Consider the following 19,916-nt stretch of genomic DNA (forward strand, 5'->3'; position numbering starts at 1 on the left):
CCCTGGTGATATGACAGATTAGCATACCTTCACACTGAGAAGGAGACAGAGGTAATCAGTGAAATGACCTAGAATGAATATCAAATCTATCAGTGCCTGGTCAATACTTGCACGCTTTCTGACAACAGAGTAAATCATCCCCCAGGTGTCTAGAAAATAAATCTGCTCCCAAAAAAAGATGGAGGAGAAACATACTCTAGATGGTTTGAAGTGGATTATGCTGAGCACACAGCTCCTTGTTTCCTTGTCTTTTAAAACCAACAGAGTGAAAAACAACAGCACTACAAACAGAACCTTGATACTTAACTTTCAGTCAAGTTACACTTTGTTGAAATTTTTAGTGGCTGCTTAACTTCCAGAATTTTGGTTTTGCATGATTTAGTTTTCCTTCATTTGAGCAGCACACACAGACAGAAGCTGTGCTGGATTTCAATAACGTGAGTAGCAGAGGCCAAGGTTCGAAAGAAAACAGAAGTTTTTCTTTTAACAGAAAAGATGCATGGATCTGTCCACCAAATTACAAAAATATGTATATTATCTAATTTCTTTCCTGATAATTAAAAATAACTCCTAATTAAAGTTTTTTGATTTGGAATTTCCCCTGATTTATGTTTTATGTTTCTTTTCATAATGCCTACTTTCTCATCAGAGTAGCCTAATGTATTCCATGAAACCTGCCTCAGCTGATTGAGAAGATACCAGAGATTTAAAAACATTACTTATAGCACTTACTTTAAACGTATTCTGTTTTGCTGTTCCTTTACACATTTAGATAAAGTGGGTCTATCTATTGTGGGCAGCTCTCATGCAAATTGTGAGCAATTATTATTATTATGATTTTATTTATTTTAAAGTTTATTTAAATTTATTCACAAATAAAAACAAAACACGAAACAGGTCTACAAAATTTAAAAATGAAAAGGGAACAGAAAGAAGCAAAAATCATGTTCAACTTATGTAAAACTTATTTTCAAGTGAGCATTGGAGAATCACTCATCAGAATTGCCAGAAATCTCGAATTGTTTTCAAATGAATAAATAAATAAATAAATACATAAATAAATTTAATTTAATTTAATTTAATTTAATTTAATTTAATTTACATTTTTGACCTCCCAAGCAGACAGATGGGACAACTTCCGGCAGCCATCTTTGATAGCATAGAGAGAGAGAGAGAGAGAGAGAGAGAGAGAGAGAGAGAGAGCACGTTCTAGAACTTTTTAACGGCCGGCAGAAAAGCCTCTCAGGATGAGATAAATATGCTCTAAATTCAGGTGAGTGTTTTGTTGAATGTATGTGTGTGTTTGTCTGGGATTCAGAACAACAGATGCCTCGGTTTTATTTGTTTTGCGTCGAGGGCAGAAATGGCTCAGAGCTAACTGCGCAACAGGTGCAAGGGAGCGAAACTACCAGGTGAGCAGATGCAGACTCATGCTGGCCCGCAGGACTGTTGCTTTTTGTCCAAAAAACTTCTCTAATTAGCAACGTGAGCCGTTGTCTTTATCCTACTTCTCGCTTTAATGGATAAATACCGTGTATTTGTGTTGGTGAAGACTGCTAATTGATGTATAACATGCTAACATGACGTAGGTGCAATCAGCACAGAATCACTTCATTTTCCTAAAATCTTTTATGAATTTACTTAACTTACTTTCAACTTACTTTCTATAAGATTAAGGCCTTGAAAGTTATTTTAAGACTACAAAACTTACAATGCTCCATATTTGCACTCATTTCTGTCTGAAAACTCCCAAAGTAGTTTTCGTTGGAACCTTCATTCACCAGCTGCTGTGACTAATCTGTTCCACAGATAAAGACTGAACACATGCCCTTTGTAATAAATTTTCATCAGCTGATTTTACCACAAGCTTTTGGTGTCGAGAAGTAATAAAGCACTTAATCAATTTTATAGTTTTTGTGGTCAGCTGTTGTATTTAGAGTCACTTTTAGTATTTTTGCCCAGTCTTTTTGCCACATGTCTTATTCTAATTTGTAACAAAGAAGACTAAATCTAGATTTCATTCATTAATGACTTAAAGTCCCTGTAAAGCAAAACGACATTGTTACACGGTCATTACAAAATACAAATGCTAAAGGTGTGTTGTCAGTGAGAACTAATTCAACGTTTGCATTGATTTTGAGATAGAAAAGCCAAAAGGATTCTTTTAGATAGCTGTGGAAACCTTTCAGATCAGAGATAAAATACTTAAAGGAAATTGAGCTAATCCAGCTGGATTTATTTAGTACTTAAAGGATGGAAGACCTGATCAGATGTCTTTTTCTACACTAGCGACATGAAGGTGGGTTGGTTCACCGGTACGTGTCGGAGTCAGCCCGGTTATTATCAGCTGCTTAGCGACACCGAGCGGACTCACGTTCACGTTTGAAAGCAGCGCTGATTCCAGAAACCTCAGCACAAAGTGCGTTCGTTGCTCAGAGCTAGTATGATGAACAAGGGAACAGTGCCGCTAAAGGTTGGTTTATGCTTGACGCGTCCGCGAGGTCCGCACAGCTCCGCGTGGAAAAGTTGCGTCATTTTGCGTCATTTTAACAACCACGCCCCTCCACCGCGTCTCCGCACGGCCCAAGATTTTCGCAACGCGCACCTCGGAAAATTTCTAACCACGCGGACGGACGGACGCGGAAAAACATGGCGGACCGGCAAGAACTAGTATGGCAGAGGTTCGTAAATACAGACATTTGTATGATTCAGCTCTCAGAGATCACCGTGATCAACATGTTGTAAATAATTCTTGGAGAGAAATAGCTCGCACTGTCGGAAAAGACGAGGACGCTGTTAAAAATGCTGAAATGTCGTGTTGTAAACAGTAATTTCTACTTCTACTATGGTGTAGTGTTGGATGCTTGCCGTAGAGCTCCATGCTGCCCCGTTCAGTTTGGGAGAATATTGGCTCACCACAGAGACGAGCCGCACAAACCATAAACGCTGCGAGTTGTGAAGCGCGTTCCATCCGTGAGCCGCATCACCGCGCGGAAAGTGAATGCGTCAAGCATAAACCAAGCTTAACTCAGTTCGGGTGTTGCGTTCCATCCTAAGGGTCTACATAGGGGGCGGGCGTATTACATGAACGGACCCATCTGATTGGCCACATATCAGAAGGGCTACATTTGATTGGTCAAATAATACTTCCGCGTAAAAAAACAGAGCTGATTTACAAAAAGTTGATGTATGACACGGATGAAAATGTTGGAACCAAACATTTATCGCCGTTTTTGACGTGCTTTGCGATGGGCCTATCGCACATCATGTTATCGCGATGACAATAATTTTTTGATATATTGTGCAGCCCTACCTGGTATGGTTTAATTTTTTACATTTGAGGGTGAGATGTTGCTCATATATATATATATATCTTGTTCTGTTTTGTTTAAACTTGTTTAAAGAGCAAGTCACATCAAAATCAACTTTTTTTTTAGCTGATAACTAGTATAAATGAGTGTCTAATAGTGTTGTAGACGTGTAGTTATTATGTTTGCATTTTGATGCATTTTCTTTGAAAACTAAATTCTGTCTAAAAACGTCAGTCTATCGCTATCTTCAGCTCAAAAGTATAGAACGCGTTTATTTTGAGTCGGTTTTAGCCAATGGCTAACAAGAACGATGCTACGTATTTCAGAAAAGTACTACGTAGCAGCTTTGTGGCTGTAGGTTATACAAGCACCGCGGTCTCAACCGGTCTCAACCAGCCTTGTAGCAGTCGAGGCTCGGATTAGCCGCAAGTGAGTTGTGCTGTAGTTAGCATTAGCATTGGGTCAGAGTCCCAGCAAAACTTCTAGTATTATAGTTATTTATTCTAGTAGCTTGGCTGTTAGATTTTGTAGTTGTGTTTTTTACGTGTTACTCTTTCACCAACTTGATTGAGTTTGAACTGGATTATGCTGGTTTGAAGAGCAATTAGTCCAAGCCGTTCCAGTAATTAGCCGGATCCCGCCGACTGCTGCTTCCTCAAAATGGAGATTTTGGGCCCAATATGAGGTGAGTAAGCTAAATAATTACTTTTAACAGCTTCTAAGGATTGTTCCCTACCTGTAATTTTGCAGCCATATTTGCTGTATTCATAATTACAAAGTAAGAGAGACGTGGACGTGGTTCACGTAATTTAGACAAATCAGTCCACACTGCTGCAGTGTGTTATAATGTCACAGGCTGGTTCGTGTTAAGTTTTTGTGCCAGTTAGTAATATCAGCGCTGATGCAGAGCAAGAGGGACACTGAAGAGTAGCTCATCCTTCTGCTAAAAAGCTGACCCGGTTCTGAACTGTGCTGAGTCCGGTTCTCATTAGAACATGTCTGATTCTGGACCCTGAGTTAGCTCTGAGAGCAGTCAGATCACTCACCAGCCGTGTTATAAAGCACATATATTAGACAGTTTGTTTTGTACATGACCTAAGTTACTAAACTCCCACAACAACGTGATGTTATTATTTTCAGGCTAAATCTGCCCAATAAATCTGCCGTCAGACTGATGTAGTCCTCCACCAGCCTGCACCAGTCCAGACTAGAAGTCTTGCAGGTGAGTTATTTTTAACCATCTGTCTTTCTTTACCTTCTAGTTTTAACATTATGTAATTATTTAGCTTATTGTTACACACGTGTGTTGCTGCTATAAATATGTTTTCTGTTTCTTTATATTTCACATAACCTCCCAGCAGCAGTGTGTATGACACTGGGACCATGATGGGAATTCCACCCAGAGCAGCTTCTACACTCCTGAACAGACCCATGTGTGGTGGAGAGCTTCTGAGCAGCTTCCATCTGAATGACAGTACAAGCTCTATGAACTGATCCAGGTAAAAACATTCTAAATAATAATATTTTACTCCGTATTGTTTTTTTCCCTTACATCTCAGCCTGGCTGGTCACCACTGGAGAGGATTAGCTTCCCAGACTCACACTAACATCCCATTTTACCTCAGGACCTCCTGATCTAACAGAAAAACCTGTAGCTCCATTCTTGCTCTGCTTTCCACATGTTTCTCATCATCTCTGGAATACCTCCCACAACACTGTGATGTTATAATATTTTTTTCAGGCTAAATGAACCCAAGAAATCTGCTGTCAGACCGATTGTTGCAGCCACAAATGGTCCAGACTAACATGAAGCCTTGCAGGTGTAGTAAAGGTGAGTTGTTTTTAATCATCATGTAATCTTCATTACAGCCTTTGAGTTTTAACATAATCTATGTTTTAGTTTCATAGCTTATTGCTACACGTGTGTTGCTGCTGTGAGCTTGTAGCTAGATTACATCATGACATCATGAAGGAGACTACTGATCCTGGCTCTGTGACACTTGGTGACGTGTGAGCTCATTCACCTGGTAAATAACTTTTACATTAAATGTTTTATTTTTGCTATCAAAAGTAAATTAATAACCTGCATTATTGTAGGACACTCAGCAAAATATGGATGCTACATCATGAGGCAGGCATGCGTCAATATTCTGTAAGAGCACATGAGGTGAGCAACACCACAGATTATTGTTGTACACTGTCCTGGATTTGTTTTCTTTCTGCATCTCATCATTAGCCTGGCTGATCACTAGATAACTCCTGTCATCTGGTTATGACAGCATGAGGATGTCCTCACACACCTGTAACCTATCAGCTCATCTGGCAGAATAGAGAGAGAAGAGACAACACCACATCTCCTGTTCCTGGAAAGCCTCCGGCCATCCTTCGATGACTGAGAACCTCCATCCTGCTCTGACTCCTGTCTGCCTACAATTATTATAATAAATATTGTTTTTGACATGTTCTTTGTGCTGCCAAAAGGTCTCATTTTAATTCCAGTTTTTATATTTTAATGGATATTTATAAATTACATGCACATTTAACTAGCTCTAATGTGATGAATTAAACTAACATCTCACTGTTAAAAGCTCGTTTGAAACTCAGGTGTGTTTAAATATTTAAGGACATGAACAAAAACAGCAATATATAAATTGAGATTTATTTAAATAATATAACAAATAACTGATTAGAGGGGGAAGGAATCATTCAAAGGCACATTCTTCTGGAAGCTCCTGATCCTGACGACACCACCAGAGGAGACCAGCTGCAGACACTTGAGGATCATCAGTAAATAATGAAATCAGGGCAATTTTAGGTGGATGTTTGTGATTGTGTAACATAAATGAACACAACTGCAGCAGAGAGTAACTTTAGCCCAGGGTAGTTGGCCGTGTCGTAGAGCGCTGCTTCCAGCACGCTTCAGTGGTTTTCCTGCTTTAACATGTTAGATTAGCTGTTCAGCTATTTGCTGCTGATTAAAATCAGGTGTGTTGAAGCAGATAAACCTCTAAAACATGATTGATAACAGCTCTCTTAAGGCAGTGGAACCAAACCCTGCAGCTAATCTAATGCTATGGCTAACTGCTACCTAGAGCTGGTTCTGTTGGGTCGGCTCCGGTAGTTTCAGGCAACTCACAGCTCAAAACAATAAGGCTCAGGTCCGCTTGTCTCCTCCAAATAGACTTGGTCCCGTTCTTCTCGATTGGTTAAGGAGGGGAGAAACGTCCTCCACTTCTAATGACCGCTCAGAGTGAAGGGAGCTAGCTTCGTCTTGTTACCCATCCGTCTTCGTCACTGCCGCGGCTCCGCCCTCTCGGTCCTCCAGGCAACGCCTACTAATGTTGCAATTTTCAAAATTGATATGTGGGTGGAGGAGGACTCTGAGGCAGGCTTGACCTGCCCTTTAAGGTCTTATATTGGATTTGAGAATCAGAGATGGAATGGAGTTATCTGATAAAATCCAGGAAACTGTTTTTTTCAACATCTCATTCAAATTTATAAAGATTCTCTGTTGCAGTAGATTATTGTGGCTGAGATAACAATAAATAGACATAACATGAACTCAAAACTTCATGATTAAAGACTAGAAATATACAGATATTACAATTGCACCATATTTTTAAAAAATGTTTTATTTTCAACATGTTCAGTATTAGTTTTGCAAAGGATGCCATGCACTCATGCTCTACTTACCAACACTTTTACTGGCCAATCAGACAAACTCTTATCTCAAGATGACACAGCCAGGTTAGATGATGGTGGTTTTTATGGTGAGGCTTGTGTGCATCAGGATGATAGAATGAAAAAGAGAATAATAATGCAGTCATTGCATTATTCAACAAGTACTAAGATGTTTTCCCAGTAACCAAGTTTTTCACACTATGTAAATCCAAGATCTCAAACGCAATCAACATCAGAATAAAATCCAAAACTTTGGTACAAACTAGGAGCATCTGGTGAGAAATGAGAGGGATTGACAGGCCCACTAAGCTCTATTACATTGTGTATTTTTGGGCTCTGACAGGATCAGAGGTATCATGTCATTTCACCCTCTGATGGAGAGGAGAGGATGAAAGCTTTTGTGTGTGTGTGTGTGTGTCATGTTAGTACATGAGCTAATCCACATTTCTTTGCCTGCAAGAGTGCACAATCATATAGTGACAGTCTTTCAGAAAATGGACAGACTTTATTAACTAAAAGGGTGATGCCCATTTGCACTGGTTTGCTGAAAGTGTGTCATAGCACATACAATTCTGGGTATAGTGTATAAATGCATCATCCATATAGGATGAATTGGTTTGCTGCAGTCTAATAAGTTCTTAGTCAGCATTTTTGTCTGTCTTGATAACATCCCTCTTCTCTCATTTGTCTTTTGCTTTCTGCAATGATGTATTTTCTATTGCTGCTGATTTGACTTACCTGGTTGTGAGTACCTAATCACCCTGAAAATGCCACACTTCATACTCTCAAAGTTTTATTCCTATCCTTTATTTGTCTGTTTTAAAGTTGGGGTAACAATTATTTGTTACTGGGGGTAGAAAGTGCCAATGCAATTAAACGGTTGTTAGAGACAATGTTTGACACGAGTGCTTTTGCTCATCAAGTTGCAAAAATTACAAGTAGACCAATTTACTATTGCTGGTGTCAGTCTGCACAAAGTCATAGCAGCTAATGTTGGATTTGTGAAATTGATTTGTTTTGTTTTTAGCCCATAAATATAATAATTGGTCATTCTTATTAAGGGTGGGCATTGATAAGTTTTTATCAGTATCAATGCCATTGTCGATTCTATCAACCCGATTCATTATTAATTCCTGAGTTGTTCAATAGATGGTAGGGCTGGGCGATATGGACGAAAACTTATATCTCGATATCTTTTTGCTGAATTCCGATATACATCGATATTTTTCCTCCTGTAAACTATTTACAAGTTAACTCACTTCAAGCTGTCTTTAGAAATTACATACATAAATCAGTAGATAAAATGCATAAAAATGTATTGACTCTTGTCAAACTTTAACCTTAGTGCCTATTCTCTACCAGTTTGAGCTTTAGAAACACTGGTACAGCTGTCTGTTAACACACACACAGTTGGGAGCTAGAGGTGTATCAAATGTCCCATAGGCACTTTTTATTTATAATATATTTATAATTAATGTACAATTATTTCAATTTCATCTAGAGGTGGCTCATATCGTATATTTATTGTCCAGAGAAATAAAATATATCATGTTAAGCTAAATTTATGATGATGTAATTGCATCTACGATCACGTGGGTCATGCACAGTGGAGTTATTAGTAATCAGGGCAAACCTGGCTGGAATCTAACCGTACTGATTCATATCAGCGATTATACTGTAATGACTCAGAGTCTCTGGTTGCTCTTTTATGGGGATTATTTTCGGGCTTCTGTCGCCGTAACCCATGCCTTACAAACTCTTAACTTTTTCAACAGAATCGCTCGTAACGGAGTATTTACTAGCATAGCTAACCAGAGCGGAAAAAAACGGAACCGGAACAACATTTCTCACCCATTGAGCTCGCCTTCAAAATAAAACGTTAACCCTCTAGTTTACTATTAAACTGTTACAATACGTTTGAGGTAATTTGGCCACTCTGACTATCCGTAGATGTTTCCCGATTACACAGGGGAGGGAGGGGTTTGGTTCGTCTCTGCACGAGCAGAATGGATAAACAGAACTCCGTTGGCGTTGAACGTCCCCAAATAATTAAAAACCAGGACGCTAAATGCAAAGTTTAGAGCAGCACATTCACCCAGAGGCTCTCAGATAGAGCAAACTTGTGAGAATACACGTAATAACCGCTTAGAGACGGAGCAACACGTCGCTAGCATTGCGGCTAATAGCTAGCATAGCAGTTTGACCAGTTATATCGATATAAAGATATAAAGTCATCTTGTATCTTGTTTAAAAATTATACAGATATTTTAAAAATATCGATATATCGCCCAGCCCTAATAGATGGCAAAGAATTAACACAGTCTCCTGCATTATAGCTGCAGTTTATTAATGATAAATTAGGGACATACATAGTTAACTGGTTAATTGCTGTTAATGTAAACGAGTAAAATAGTTTTGCCCAGTTAACTGCTTGGGTGTAATATAATAGTGCCACTAGAGGGCCCAAGAGTGCAACTATCAAAATATGTTTGCTGTGCAACCGCAGAAGAAGAAATGAGCTTGTCACATGACCAAACAAATGTGCTCAAACATTAAGCGAGAAGCGGTTAGGATAGCACAGCGTGGGACCAGTTTATTCTTAGTTATTTCATTCTTGGAACACAGTGAGCCTAGCCTAGTGACCAAATTTTTGCTTTGGTCTAGGAACACTCCATTGGAACCTCTGTAGCCCCTAGCAGCATTCTGGCTGGCTAATCACAGCTCTGTAGAGGGGTTTCAAACACCGAGAGAGCTGTGATTGGTCCATAATGGTGGGCCAATCATAGTGCACTATCTGCTTTTGTCTGGTGAGCGTAATGATGCAACAAAGTGGAACAAGATGGCGACAGCTCGTTTGAAACGGCTTTTGCACCAATTTTGAACTGTTTGGACTTGAGCTTTATTAGAATAAGGAGCAGATAGATGTTCTTTTTTTTAGAAAAAAGAATGTATTTTTATCTTCAACAGCGGACCGCCTCGTTTACCGACATCTGTTGTGGTGAGTATGTCACGTTATTCATTGCCCACTAGCATGTGGCGATCGTTTGAAAGACAACGGTAGAACCCACCCCACGACCAAGAGTTATCACTGGAGCGTTGCCAGACTAATTATATTTATTTTGTCTGGCTTGCCATGCTCCAGTAAGCCTACATCTAAGCGCTGAGCCTGGCAGATCATGGCACAGCAAACTGAACCGAGACCAGCAACAGATCAGTGTGTTATGACGCTCCTGCATGCGTCTGACTCCTAATTTGTCTAGTAAAATAAAGCAATGTTAGTGTAATTATTTAGTTAAGAGTAAGGAAACTAAAGTGCTTTTTTAAAACCTCCAGAATTCACTTCTAAGCACGCAATTGCAAGCAGCGCTATGTATTTGATACCAGGCAGACATTTCAGCTGTCATCCCATTCTCTCTTTACTTGTCATGTCTAGAGGTGTGAATCTTCACTTGTCTCCCAATTTGATTCGATTACGATTATTGGGTCAAAGATTCAATCACGATTATTTCATATTGATTTGTTTTCATCGATAAATAGAAGATGTCAGATAATTGCTTATTATTTATTTATTTATACCAAAAACATAATTGACACAACCTGCCATCCATGAAAAGCTCTCCATTCACAACATGTTAGAACAAAACATTTTAAATATTTAAGAAGATTTAACAAAGTAATAAAATCCGTTTCCTCATTCAACAGCCACACCTCAGGCTTAGAAAACCACGCTTTGCAAAAACTCATAAAATCTGAAAAAATACTGAAAACCTACAGGACACATAATGTAATAATAAAATACATAATGGGTTCATGTATGACTGTTTAATGTCTCTGAGAAGCTTTAGAGTCCAATATTTATGCCACAGTTCAAGGGTGTCAGAAATGACACCAAATGAAATGTTTGACTTAGTTTGTTATTTTATTTGAACCCAGTGGTTCATTTCTGAAATGTTGGAGAATGAATCAAGTTCTGTTTGATGCAGAAAATAATAAAACATAAAACAAATTCTACACTTCCAATAATATTTAAGATGTGTGTTTTATTCTTCCTGATAATAACACCAGCAGAAGACTGTGGGCTGGATTAGGATTAAATTACCCAGCTGATGGATCTTCACTAACCAGCTAACCACTAACCTCTCCTGTGTGACCCTCACCATGTAACCCTCGTGTCCATGCTGTCTCCGGAGGAGCAGATAGGAAACAAGACCTCCTGTAACTTAAAATGAACCAAAGCTTCCTCCCAGTTTTTTTAAGTTGACTTTAACATCAGTTTATCATCATGAAACAAAAGAATAAAGTGGAATAAAAAATTCTATCTGAGACAATATGTCCAACGTACTTGACTTTTGCTTGGCAGAACTGACACTTATCAAGTGAAATCTTTAGACCTACTTCCTGAAGTCGGTCAAGGGCTTTTAGCAGCCTTTCCTCGTGTTCCTCTAATGTTCAACCAAACACAATCAAGTCATCCAGATACACAAGGACTTGCAGGAGGTTCATGTCACCGACTGCTTTCTCCATCAAGCGATGGAAGGTTGCGGATGCTCCGGTAATGCCTTGGGGCATTCTCTCAAACTGGTATAAGCCTAGTGAAAAGTTAACTGACTTTTTTGCCATAATGGCTTTTTTTGGCTCCAAAATTGTGAACCATGTCAGAACATCCAGTGTCTCACAGGGGAATCTTCTCTCAATCCCTGTTATTAAAGATCCCACGTACCTGCACTTCATGTCATCAAAGGCTGGTTTTTGGGTGTGGCAGTCAAAAATTTTGTCTCCTTTAAACTTGTTTCCATCAAGAGAGCTGAAGAATTCCATTTCTGCAGGGCCAGGGTGGACGATTATTCCTTCAGGGCTTCTTTGGTACTTTCAACCATTGGCTGTGCTGTGGAGAAGTCCAGATCTTCTCTTTGAAAATGTTTTGAGAGAAGGACTACATGCATCAGTACGTCCTTCATCATGTGACAAAGGGTCACAAAGTTAAACTGTCTCACAGCTAGTAGCAGACCTTTAGCTTTGTCAGCATCTTATGCATTAGAGGAAGCCACGTGCTTCAGGACATCTCAGGGATTTCAGTGATCTACACACTACTGACACTGCATTGTGAATTGACAGCCACCTTACTGCATGCGGCTGGATGAACTTCAGTTGGGGTTCATCCAGCTGTTTCTGCAATTAATGCAGCTTGTTGCTTCTGACAGCAGAATTACTGAAAAAATATAAATTGATCTCAAATCCTGCTGAAACCTTTTCACCTGTGGCACAGAGTTGGCTGCATCACTGGCAGCAAGTGCGAGACGATGAGCCGTACAGTGGATTCCTACCAGGTCTGGGTTGGATAGCTCTCTGAGTTTTTTAATAACTCCTTGTCTGCATCCTGTCATTACAGCAGCTCCATCAGTGCAAACTGCAGCAAGTTTTTTTCCATCCAGTTTTTTTCTGTCAATAGCTGTTTTACATCTTCAACAGTAGTGTCTGCTTTTCCATCAGCAATTTCAGAATTCCTTATCAGTTTTGTTTTGACCTTGTCATCTATGAACCTGACATAGATAATCAGTCGTTTGGTGTTACTAATGTTAGATTCATCCAATATTAATGAAAACACGGGACTTCTTTCAACAGCTTTGTCAACATCTTCCACAAGTGTGCTTGCAATAGCTTGCTGCATTTCTGACAGTCCTTTTTCATTGAATAGCTACCATAGCTTGATGTTTCTATAAGATTTTTGAAAGCAGGACACCCCATTTCTTTCAGGAATTTAACCACATGGCAAAATTTAGCTTTTGCCATTTCATTTTTTGCAATAAAATATGCAGTTTTCAGGAGCCCCTTCATTTCTGCAGCAGACTGTAAATGTGCATCTTTGATAGCTTTGGCCATTACACTTTTATCTGAATCCGCCTCATGTTTTCTTTTAATTGCTGCAGTGTGAGAGACACCATCAGCGTGACAGTGTAATATTGATGTTTTGTAGCATCGACTTGCAAAAGGCACAGCGCCGTACATTTTACAAATGAAGCAGTTCATTTCACCATTATTATTTCCAAACCAGGGATACAGTCTGAGCCAGTTAGCCTGAAACTTATCTTTAGGCTGCTTGCTAATGTTACGATCAGTGACGCTACCTTCTTGAAAGTCCGGAGGATCTGTCTCATTCACAGCATCGCTGGAATCTGCACTCCCTCCCTCCCTGCCTCCAGCGCCTCCTCCCTCGCTGCCTTCCGCGCTGGGGATTTCTTGTAAAGTTTTTTTTTGGAGCAGGTTCCCCTTCGTAGTTTGATTTCCATTTTAACCAGCGGTCTATGTCTGCGTGCAGGCGTTAAATCCGACAACCGAAGCACTGCTTTGCTGCTAGTAAGGGACTGAGCTCGTATTTCGACGTTGTGGGATTTTAATGGCTCCGATACAAACGTCCACATTCGCTGCAGAATGTGCGGGACTTTCCTGCGTTATAAAACTAGATTTGCGAGAAGCGACTGTATAACGCGCAATACCCGCAATCCCGCAGTGAATGTCAGGCCCTGCTAATGAATACGTTTAAGATCTGGTTAATATCTTTTGTAATCTCGTGTAATAAGCTTTTTTGAATTCCATTTGGTTCAGTATTGTCCGGTGTAATGCACATACTGCCTCACTGCCCCCTTGGACTGACTGATTAGTGTTGTTAGCCTCAAAGGCAACCTGCTGGCTTCATTATCTCTTGTTAGTTGCTTTAGATTAGGGCTGGGCAATAAATCAAAAAATTATTGTTATCGAAATTTCTGGCTCTTATTGATCATTTTTCCCATGTCAATAAGTTTGACAATAAAAAAGTTAAAAGATTTGTGTCAGTTGGCAACATTCATGTCCCTGTACCACCTGAAATCAAGTTAAAATGTGACTCAACTTACTTCTGTGCGTTCCTGTAGTTATCGTCCATTTATCGTTATTGAGGTGAAGTCCTCAATATATCGTGATATTGATTTTAGGCCATATCGCCCAGTTCTATTTTGGACAAAAGTGTCTGCTAAATACATTAACATAAACCTACAGTTATCTTTAAAAGACAAATTAATAAGATTAATTTTCCTTGTAAAGACAGATGTCTACATAACATCCCTTTTCCTTATGGTGTTTGATTTTTATGCTTAAAACCTTCTGTCATCTGTAAATTAATGTTTTAATTATCTTTTTCATGGTCATTTGTCTGCAATTATAGTGTACAGTGTTCCTAACAAATCTTTTTTGTTTCTTTGAAAGTTGCATCGAACATCTATCCACCACTGGCAGTCATCAGACAACTTATTTGCCTCATTCAAAGTAAGGTAGGACAAACCAGATTTCTTGTCCACAATAGACAACAAAATCTGTAACAGGTCCATTTTGGCTGAGCCCACATGACTTTGTGGCAAATCTATTGTTTTATTCCCTACCTGTGGATGTTCTGAGGTGACGTCGTAGGCGCAGTCTGAGCCTATGTAGGGGAAACACTGAGCACTTTAGTGGTCTGGATAATTATTGTCATTGTGAATCTGTGTATATATAGAGAATATGAGATGACCTTTTTGAAACATTTTAACCAGCTGATATACCATCTATTTAGTTTGCAAGTGGTTCTTCAAAGTGATTTAAGTTAGTCGTTCATTTCTGCTGGATAGTGATTGCATGAGTTTCTCTGTGAGGTTCTTCAGGCAATCATGGCTACTTCATATTTGTAGGCTTGTTTATGGGTGTTACAGCTGTAGGTGTTCTCAATACTCCATGTATCAGTTTTCTGTTGATTAACTGTTGTGTTTTATAGTGGCAGCAGGCCATTTTTGCAGAAATGTCCTTTCTCTGAGCATTTTATAGCATCTCCTGGGACGTTTTAAGGTGTTTGGTAGCTAGATGAAATATGTAACCCATCTGTGTTCATGGTCAACTCCAGGGACTCCTCACAGTCAGGCATGCATAAAAACTTTACTCAGCGCCATGCCAATAAGACGCTGTACAACAGGGGTGTTGCACTCAAATTCACACTGGGCCAAAATGAAAAACAGACAAATTCTATGTTTATTGAAAAAGTGACAGTAAATGTGCATATTTTCCTTTATCTCCAGATATGTATTGTTTAATGTTTTCATTTGTGGAAAAAAACTTTTATTTTTGCATAACTGCAGACTCTGACTGTAAACAGAAAGGGGGCACTTTGACTGACATGCTAACGTTACAAAGCACCCTCGGATTTGTAGTATTTGCGACAAATACGTCTGCGGGCCAGTTGATACACATTTGATATATGAGCTCGCGGCACAAATATTAATGGACCACAGGCCAGCTGTACAACCTCAACGTCCATAAATTAGCATCTTATCTTGCTTCTTAGTGAAACAGTTTCTTCCCTTGTATTTAAAACTCAGCATTTATTACCAAGGGGGAAACTCCACCTGCCAAAAGTGAAGGCAACGCAGAAGTGACAAGAATTGCATTTTCCCCCTCAACCACCAAGGGTTGACTCCAGAAAGGAGCAAGTTACCATCGAGTCTTGTTAAAAATGCCAACTTCACAGCAGAAATAAACATGTTTACAGTAAGACTGTGTGACCCATTGCTCTGCCAGGGGGAAAGTTGAAGCCAAAAATGGGAGGTTCCCACCACTGATTTTTTTGACAGTCACGCCCGGACAATCCAAAAATGGGAAAAGAGGTGGAGCTGAGAGTGGGGCTGTTACGTTTGGAATAGGGTTGGAACAAATGAAACTAATCTAGCTACTAGCTAACTTAGCTAACCCAAGAAGCTAGGAATGGCACCGGGGACTGTGGGGTAGTCCACCCGTATGGCTGACCGGCTTCGGTGCGAGGCTTTAGTCATGCTGGTCGCCTGTGGAGATCTAATATGGCCTGGGACTGTTAAATTATAACTGGGTATCCGCAGAGTCTTGAAAAGTATTAAAAGGTGATAAATCAATTTTGGAAAAATTAAGACCATTAAAAAGTATTAAAAAGTCTTATCACGGCTTTATAAAGTCTTAAATTTAGAGATTTTTTTCTGAATTAGATAGCCAACAGTTTGTTTTAGTCTTATTTTTTAACGAACCGAGGGAGCATAAAAAGATTAAAAAAATACTACGCTGTTGTGGATGTGTTAGTAATTTTTCTCTCAGAGCACCAGGGCGGACGGGGTGGAAGTTCAAAAGTGCAAAGAACGCTCTGGTGTTCCCGGTGCATATTACAAACGTACCTAAATGTTAAGATGGAAGAGAATGTTGGTGAACGTGAACGCACAACGAGAATGGGAAAGTGCAAGTTTGTAGCATCCTGGCTGGATATCCCGGATTTCAAAGAATGGCTGCAGCCAGTCTAGGGGAACGTGAGGGAGGCATACTGAACGATACGCAAGAAGAAAATAAGTATTGTGTCAATGGGCATAAACTCAAAGTCGCACATGTGTTGTGCTAGCCACAAGGCTGCTGCTAGCCGCCGAGAGCGGCAGCTATCCATCGCTAGCTTCTGGGGAAATCGGGTTGAACCACCACAACATAGTCCCAACTTGTTCAAGCTGTCTTTTGAATGATCTTCTTCATCACTCTCACTTTATTCTGCTCTCCCCACCTATTCCACCTTCCTCATGATCCACTGATTTCCGTCTTTCCTGTTCACTCTCTCTTTCTTAACATATTTTTAATCACATTTGTCTATTTTTTGCTCATTTTAAATATATTTTAAACATTTTCTAAATTATTTTTTATATTTTTACATTTTTTGTTTTTGTGAAGCGCCTCGTGATTTTTATCTTGAGAGGCGCTATAGAAATTATATTTTCTTTCTTCTTCTAAATAGGGATGCACCGATGGATCGGCATTTGATCCCAATCGGCCGATAGCGCCCCTATTGGTTTTGATCGGAGTTTTCAAAATAGATCAAAGCAGACCAATCAGGTAGGGTTGCCACGGTAACTGGTGTAGCGGTAAACCCCGGTAAAAAAGTTGACAATAATAATAACCGTCTTGTTTTAAAAAAAAAACAATATTATCTCGGTGGGTTTACCGTGGATGCGGTGTAGGCGCGGTGACCCTTACCAGCCACCGTATCATCTGCTGAAATTGCCGGCGGCACATGTGCGTGTTGTTCACAGCCAAAACTTTCTTGAAGCTAAAGCTGAAATAATGGCCAAAGGAGGAGACGGCAGCGCTCAGGACATTTTTTATCCCTCAAAGAAGACAAAGTGGGAAGTACGGGCATCTTTTGGATATTTGAAGAATGCCGAGGGACAGTTGATAGAAGACGGCTATCCTGTTTGCAGCACGTGCAGAAAAAGTGTCTGTGAAAGGCAGCAACGCTTCAAATCTCATGACACATCTGTGTGACCATCACCCACAACTCTACAGTCAACGCAAGGCAAGCTAACGTTAGCGTTTTAGCTAAAATGTGTGATCCGAGGATTTGGGTTGAGGGAGAACGCAACGAGTCGCTATATAAAGCAGCCGCAGCGCCGCTACCTGCATATAAACCGTGTCGCGGACACCGCCATGTTGAAATGACGCTATGCATTACGGGGCTCCCAGGGGCAGATAAGAGTTGGTCTCTCTCCGAGAATAATTATGAATTTAACAATGATTACTGCCTGATGACATTTTCCCACATCTGCAAAGCTCACTGGAAGGACACAAACCGAGGACAATATTTTCCTGATATAGGGTTTATTACTCAAGTAAGGGTAAAAAAGTATCTGATTAGAAGGCTACTTGAGTACTGAGTATCATCTGATCTAATATTTTTTAAATGATGACATCAAACAGAAAAAAATAAGAAGTTATGGGCAAATATTGGTATTTTAAAGACTAAAGGGAAAAAATGTAAACAAATAAACAACATAATTACAAAATAACACATTTTAGGCAAAATTTAGACACACACTGAAGACAATATTTCCTGACATACAGGGTTTATTTAATTGTGTGAAAATGTAACACGTTTAAAAAAATACCGCGATAATACCGAAAACCGTGGTAATTTTGGTCACAATCACCGTGAGGTTAAATCTTCACACCGTGACAACCCTAATACAGACCATTTTAGATTAGGTTACATTTAATTTATTCCCAGATTATGTACAGGGTGTCCGCGGGGTTTTAAAAAGTATTAAAAAGTGATAAATAAAAATAGTCAAATTTAAGGCCATTAAAAGTGTTAAATTTGGTCTCAGAGGTATTATTTTTTCCAAATTAGGTATTATTTTTTCCAAATTAGGTATTATTTTTTTCAGACTATCAGATGTCGTATTCTGAACATCGACATAGAAATATATTCCGAATGAAGTGTTTTGAACGATTATAAAAACAAAACAAGCCGATTATTTGCTCCTCCCACTTGCGCTGCCTTGAGTTGCAAATGAAGCGCTCCTCCCAGTGTTGCCAAGTTAACTTGGCGACTTTGACGCTATTTCTAACAGCTTCTCAGACCCGCTTCTTGACTTTTTAAATCTTAAAAGTACCTAGCGAACACCTCAGAAACATCTCTGGTAACCCTTAGCTACTTTCTGGATAACTATCGTCGACGTTTCCTGCAGGTTAGCTAAACTCCGCCTGCACTCCGGACGTTCTTCAGGACATTAGGAAAGGGAATGATGTAGTGATGTGTCATTCGCTAAAGAAACAGCTCTCGGAGCCGGCTCCCTGTTGGAGTAACCAGAGTGAGTGACACACACCGCACCTGCGGACTCCTGAGCCGATAAAAACGGCTAAATGTGTGCGTGCGGCGCGCTAAACACACGTGCAGCTTGCCCCTGATTGCTGAGACCGGGTTGGGGGGTGGGGGTGCAGCTGTGGTTGGGACAATTATTACATTAACTGATGGACTTGTAAATAGTTTATAAATAAGGTAGAAATAAGTTCCTCACGCTGATAAATAATAACTAATCTCTCTGAGGACACGGTGCTAGTGCACTCTCCTACAGCACCTTGACACGACTAAATAAATGTTATGCAACATTTAGTGAACAGCAATTTGCATTTATTTGTTATAAATGCCACAGTATAATTCTTGCTGTCAGTATTTGCAAGATATTGGTATTTGGGTCTGTACTGGTTAGAGTTAAATGAGTTAAACCAAGGTCTATAGCCCTTGGGTCATAAACTGAGCTATAAGTATATTGGTCTTTTTATACTGGGAATCAGGAGTTATTTTAGTGATCATCTTGTTGTTTATTTTTGCCCTGATTGTGCCCTGAGCAGTTTTATGACTGAATAAAAATAAAAAAAATAAAAATCTACATAAATTGAAAAATCGTCTTAAATAATCGAGATCTCAATTTCAGTCACAATAATCGTGATTATTGTTTTTGCCATAATCGAGCAGCCCTACTTTAGCATATCCGGTCACATAATGATGACGTCATATTTAGTGGTCGTTGTGCATCATTTCAGGCCTCGTGGTCAACTGTCTGAACCGCTGAACAGAAGTGCCTGGCTTATTTTCTAAGTAAAATAAATATGTGCAATACGTTGTCAACATCAGTGAGTCTCTAAGTCTATTCTTTTTGTATGTTATATATGTTAAAAAATGTGTAAATAGATCGCTGATTAACACTTGCAATTTAGTGTTGTGATGGTTTTAAAAAAATTCTGAAGGTAGTAAAAAAAAGTATTAAAAAGTAGTAAATTTTACTTAAGGATTGCTGTATATACCCTGATGTAGTTTGTAGCACTCATTATAATGTTGTAGAAAAGTTCTGGCCAATCCACATGATCGGTATCGGTGATCAGCATTCTTTGATATCGGTATCGGTGATCGGCAGCAAAAGACCTGATCGGTGCATCCCTACTTCTAAAGTTACTCAGAGCCACAGTAGAAGGTCCAGCCTGAGTGAGTTAAGCTGTGGTAACTGGAGATGAACAGAGAAGCAGCATTAAAGCTTTTGCTGTTTGCTTGTTCAAGTTTAATTCAAATAGAATATATAAGACATCAAT

At 39.5% G+C, this 19,916-nt stretch overlaps 1 protein-coding gene across 7 annotated transcripts in view; it reads left to right on the forward strand.

The window, feature by feature from the left end:
* Positions 1-1,153: 1,153 nt before the first annotated feature.
* Positions 1,154-19,916, forward strand: part of gpat2 (glycerol-3-phosphate acyltransferase 2, mitochondrial) — a 210,676-nt gene continuing 191,913 nt past the window's right edge. For 3 of the 7 annotated variants that reach the window (XM_054731616.2, XM_015972978.3, XM_070546181.1), the window contains exons 1-2: positions 1,154-1,273; positions 14,232-14,296. The gene's annotated coding sequence lies outside the window, so the exon portion shown is untranslated. Of the gene's footprint in view, positions 1,274-1,323; positions 1,413-14,231; positions 14,297-19,916 lie in introns of those variants that run through there. The other 4 variants (XM_015972977.3, XM_015972979.3, XM_015972980.3 and 1 more) reach the window with 4 other exon arrangements.

This window comes from Nothobranchius furzeri, chromosome 17 (genome assembly GCF_043380555.1).
Source record: "Nothobranchius furzeri strain GRZ-AD chromosome 17, NfurGRZ-RIMD1, whole genome shotgun sequence".
Taxonomy (NCBI): Eukaryota; Metazoa; Chordata; class Actinopteri; order Cyprinodontiformes; family Nothobranchiidae; genus Nothobranchius; species Nothobranchius furzeri.